Genomic DNA, 5,998 nt, shown 5'->3' on the forward strand with positions numbered 1-5,998 from the left:
AGCCATAAGTAATTTTCTGAGAGGGTCGATGGAGACTTCGCATAGGGATGAAGGTCTCGCCCTCTGCCCATCCCCTCCCGAACCAAACCCTTGGATAAGGTACTGGCTAGAGACAGTCAAGGTTAAGGTTACAGCCGTACAACTCAGCTGCACAATCACAAATAAGTTTCACTAGTAGTTGTCCAGTAAACATGAAAAATCAAGTGACCCTGCACTAAATAGGCATAGGAAGAAATGGGGTCGAATACTCGCATATGCTTCCATATGCCTTTTCGAAATACGTATTCTCACAGTTATTACTGAAGCATTAGGCACTATATAGGTACCCGTAATTCTATTGGGACAATTGTTCAAAAAGAAACAAGCGATGCAAGGTCTGTCCGGAGCCCGCCGGTTTAACAAGCCTCGTTTGAGAGGCTCCTTTTCAGACAGTCACGTTCAGAACAACGTTTTATGGAAAATGATGACGCGTTTCAGCCATGTTTCCCACTCGGTTTACAGTATTACGTTTTTAGCCAAGTTATCTAAAATTCGCGATGGCTTTCAGTTTCGTTTTTGCTTCTCCTGATTTGTCCAGTACTGTATGATCAGTCCATGAGTAAGCAAAGTCGTAGTAGATTGGTTCAGTGGTGATAGAGTGATGTAAAAAAATTGTTTTCGCTTTGACGATACTTGCTCAAGGGATTTCGATTTCCAAAGCGCTGGGGATTGTGCGCGGGATGAATAAAAAAACTGCGGGACTATCTGCGGGTACATGCGCTCACCTCTATGAGCGAATTAATCGCTGTACACCCAGGTTCTCACATTCGATGAACGGCATCGTGACACCTGTTACGTTTTACTGCTGTTTGCCAACTGATCTTTCTTCCCCCCCCCCCACCTTTTTTTTTTGTGAGGAAAAAGAAGGGAGGCACTTTATTCTTCGTGTCATTTTTTAGTGCTCGCATATTTGTTTGCAGAATTAAATGGTATACGCAAACAGTACATAAACAGGGTGATTCCTATTCGATGCAGACGATACGTGTTTTTCCACGCGCGACAGCTGTATTTGCATTCCCATCTGAGTGGCGCCCTCTGAAATGTCGTCTGCTACTGGTTGAAAACACATGCTCGTGAGGAGGTACCGCGGTTTCGTTGCGTTGCAGACTGGGAGATACCCCGGTTCGAATCCCGGTGCCGGCTTGGTGTTTGTGTCTGGGGTTTTTCCAGGGGTTCCCTCAGACGCTTTCGAACATATGTCGACACAGTTCCCGAAGTCAGCCCAGGACACACATTCCCCTAGGGCGTCAGCCGTGTCTGAGGCCGACAACGACGAGCCATCACCACTACCACCATCGCAGCCACAGGTTGTAGCTTACAGAAGGGTGACGACAACTGCGTCGTCTACTACGAATTTCCGCCATCTTGACGCCCACGCGCGCACCTCGTGATTCGCTCACAAAACTGATACACGACATTATATGGAGTTGAGTAGACACATACAGCAAAGGAGGTTTGAAAAGATGGTGAAATCGGTACGCAGCATTCATGTATGCCTAGTTATTAAAAAAAGAAAAAAGAAAGATAGCCTGGATCCATATTGGAACCAGCCTGGAAAAGCCATCCCATGCTGGAGCTGGGCTGGCCAAGGCTGTTTCCATGCTGGGTCTAGTGCTGTCATGGAGATAATATAGGAGTGCTATTTGAAGTTCCATTCTGAAACCATCCAACTTCCATTCCGAAACCCGGATGGTTCCCTGCTGGAGCAGAGCTGGAAATGGGATGTTCCAGCGAGTACGCTGGATCGTGCGAGATTCTTGGCTGTGAACGCTGTGAGGATAATCTTGGCTTATATAAAGCAAAAAAAAAAAAAAGAAGCCGAAATTAATTTCACAAATGTGTGCAAATAATTTATGCCCGATATAATAAAATAAGTAAATAAAAGAAACAAATAAATAAATAAATACCCAAAAGTGTGCAAGGTTCACATAACTCCACGTACGTAAGTAGATTGCAAAAAAAAACAAAAAACAATTATTGTTGATTGGCTTTATGCTGAGAGACATGAGCTTTCCCGTGTCAGACCGAAACTATAGCCATAATGCTCTAATCGTAAAATGCGGCCAAGCGACATCGGCATCAACTCAGAATGGAAATGGCGGTTGTGTTTCCTCCTACATTTCACCTTCGCCGACCATATAAAAATGTGAACGTCTTTGCATTTGTGTAGTCGTATGCTCCGTTATGCATTTTGTTCCTGAGCCCGTGCACAAGCTCCATTACGACAAAGGGTAAGCGGCCGTGTGTAGTACGGTTGACACTCAAGTGCTCAATCTGAACCAAGAGGTGCAGTAGTGACCAGACGACCAGACACTTGTCTATCGTTATCTGAACTGCCTTCATGATGTGTCATTGTCCCGCTTGCACGGGACGGACTTACTTTGTCGGACAGTTAAATGAGAACGAGCGACTGAAAAATGACCTTTGTGATTTCACATATACATGTCTCAAACTTTGCATCAAATTGTGTGATATCACATTATTTTCTCATAGTGTTGCCACTGTTGCTGCATGCACACTACTTGTAGTATATCTGTTATCATACCTGTTATGGGGTGTTAGTTATTGTTAAAATAAATATTTGAATTTATTGCTGATTGACACTTTATTCATTTGTTAGCGTGTTTGCAGTTTCTGCTTTGTGCAGCAATTTATCTTGTATAAGTTGCTTCTACTTGAGCGGAACCTCCTACCTTGGAACATGGGTTCCAGCAGAAGGTAGGCTGAAGTGGAAGCATTCCTACATCGGGACACAATATTCTGGACTCAATATGCCTCAAAGCTGCCATGTTGACCTGTGGGAGTCAACAGCTGATGTACAGAATTAGATCCAGATCCCGTACGTCTGAAAACTACCACACCAGACATACCTTGGTGCCTTGGGTATTGTACTTTTAGATGATTCAGAACTCCCCAACAAACAGAACAATCATAAAAGAAAGGTACCCAGATAGCTGAACACACACATGCCGCACACACGCAAAAAAAAAAAAAGAAATGGAGAAAGTGAACCGAAAGGGAGAATTTGATTTCATTACATTACTGGTTAATGCAATGGGAATTTTCATTGACTCGGTTTTGGTTTCACACTATGAAGAGAGTTCCTACAGGTGGCGGACAGCTAGACCACTTTTTCGGAACTTCTCCTTTCTTAGAAATAAACTTCAACACAAAGCATGCTCCTAGCCAACAATCATCCCGAGTGAGATTGTTCTCTCCCTTGGTTTGCTGAAAACTGGAAGCGTACATCTTTTTTATGACAATTAGGAACCTTGTCAGTGACACAAAAAGGTGCACGTCTCCAGTTTTCAACAAGAGAAGAGAGTGAATGTTGTCATGCGGGATGATGGTTGTCTGGGAGCATGCCATGCTGTGAAGCTCTGTTTTTAAGTGTGTAGGGCATAGCTCGACCATCAATACAAGCGACATCGTGCGGAAGCGAAACCTGATAAACCTTTTTTCCTTCATCGTGCACTTCATACGTCACATCTGCTATGCTTGCATGAGCAGCAACAATCAAGCTAGGAGCCTACAAATGTGTTTGAGTCAATTCCGATTGCATCCAGGAAACTGGAAACGAGGGGCAGCTCCTCAACGACGAGTTTGGGTCAATTGCCTGGGTTCGAAATCGTGAACCTTTCACAACAACTTTCATACCGGTTTCACAGTTCCCCTGACAAGCAAAATGCTGAGAGGCCATTCAGAAGATCGCAACAATGGCCGGAGTAACGGTCTTGACAACGTTATGTTTCGGTTTCCCACTGGCTCAAAAACAAATAAATTGCGCTGATGTTTGCCAGGCACTTTCATGGGGAAATGGAATAAGTGGCCTAAGGCACCTGGGTCCTCTCTGAGACTGAACTTGCATTGCCATAGTCCTGCAGACCTGTATGGGCCATATGGGTTAACATGTACGTTCGATACCGAACCCCCCTCTCTCTGTGATCTCTCTAGAATGACTAACACTGCAACGTAAAGCATTTGTACATTTACACAAACTGGGTCGCTGCATTTCTGAAAATATATTTATTTCTCACTTTACGCTTCTTGTATCATTACACCATACAAAATAAAATTTGCACGTGTTCGCTTCGCCCGCACGCACACGCAACACAGACGTTTGGTGCAAAGATTCTGAAGTGGCAAGATGGATGGCCAATTCATCGAAACTCGGAAAGGAAAAGACTCCTTGCATGTGGACGGATATAAGTACGTCCTCCAGCGTACTCCAGCATGTAGAAATGCAAGGAGTATTGGATGATCAACTGCCCAGTTGTTGCTCGGACTGTGGAAGGGCAGCTGCAAGAGATCAGTGGTAAGTATGAATACCCAGCAGCTCAAACTGCACTAGGAAAACAGCACAATGTTGTGTTTCATCAACACTAGCAAAACAAGACTCAGACTCATTTATCCCCTCATATTTATTTTTCCAATCCCCTCATGTTTGGTGACACCCCCTAATGTGTAAACCCCACAGGGATGGCTACTTCAGTTATTATGAGATGCTGGTAATGATATATGTGTAATAATTACCCCCATGCTTGGAGTTCTGGATAAACCAATGGAGCATGTTATAGCTTCCTCACAGCCTTCCCCTACACAAGAAGAAGACTGCTTACATTTATCTAAATAAAGGGACAAATATACAAGGTTCAGATATGCTAGGAAACCGAACTGAAATTCGATGGTTTGTTTTACTACATTTATTTGTGGGATGGCTTACTTCAACTTGCTATATTATTGGAAAGTGACATTTGCTTGTTGTGACGTGGTGCTTCTCTGTATTCTCCTCGCAGACCCAGGTGGCGACAAAGCAGGTGCCCCTATGTGAAGGTCTCTCAACGGTCGCAAAACTGGTTCAGGTCTGGTGTGACTCTGCTTCATTAATCACAATCTATAACACGGGATGGCCCATTGGTCAAGAAAATTGTTAATTGCTTGTGTGCAAGGAGAGACCTACGAATGCAAGATAAGAGCGTGTATACAGGAAACTATACTGAATGGAATATAAATTGCTATACGTTCTTTATCGATTTTCCAGCGTATAACACACACCACTTAAAATTTGCAGAAATTGACAGTTACATGTGTGATGCACACCGATAGATAACGAACATCTACGTCATGCAATTCCCAGTTTTGAGCAGGAACTAGAGAGGAACACGTCTTGTCCAAGTACGGGTTATTACCTACTGTTCTCACTATTATATTATTATTACATTTTAGTTACCTACAAGGTACTTCCTCTATTTTAAAGCAGGAATGTCTGCCACCTGAGTGATGATATAGAGAACGTGAGGTCACGTGAAAACAGCAGGGTAGACGGGTATTCCGAAGATATCTGGGGAACCCCATCTGACTCGTGTGCTATGTCGCCCTCAGTCAGGAGCAATCCCGCTGCAAAGGATAGCAGCTATCCATCTGCAACCCAATAGGTAGTGTCCCGTTTTTGCCGGACATCTGCCCCGTCGTAATGGGGTGCAGCAATGAAACTCCATGCATGGCTATCCGGCTACAAGTCACCTGACATCTCCCAGAAAGGTTGAATTTTTGGAAAGGAACTGATATGCAGAGTGTCTTTTTCTTTGGTTGATCACAGATCTTTCATAAAAAAAGCTACGAGATCGGTAGGGATGCGGTTTTTGCAGTTCCGTTGTAAGACCAGGCAGACGTCCTCTCGAAAATACTAGTATGTAGCTTCTAGGTGATTAATTATGTAAAATTCACTAATTAACTCTTTAATGATGGGACTTAGGATAAAAGTAAGCATCCAGTGTGACAGACAATTCTCGATGAAAGCCATTCTACCTTCTAAAAACCCTGAAATGAGCATGTGCGTTAAAATATTCATCACGAAACACTGGTATGCAGATGAGGCAAAGACGAAACTGTTCACCTGAGAAGTGCATATCCTTGGTCCCCGCAGCCTTATCAAGGCTGCAAAGTCTTGGCAGCACAT

This window comes from Ornithodoros turicata, chromosome 7, assembly GCF_037126465.1.
Source record: "Ornithodoros turicata isolate Travis chromosome 7, ASM3712646v1, whole genome shotgun sequence".
Classification (NCBI taxonomy): domain Eukaryota; kingdom Metazoa; phylum Arthropoda; class Arachnida; order Ixodida; family Argasidae; genus Ornithodoros; species Ornithodoros turicata.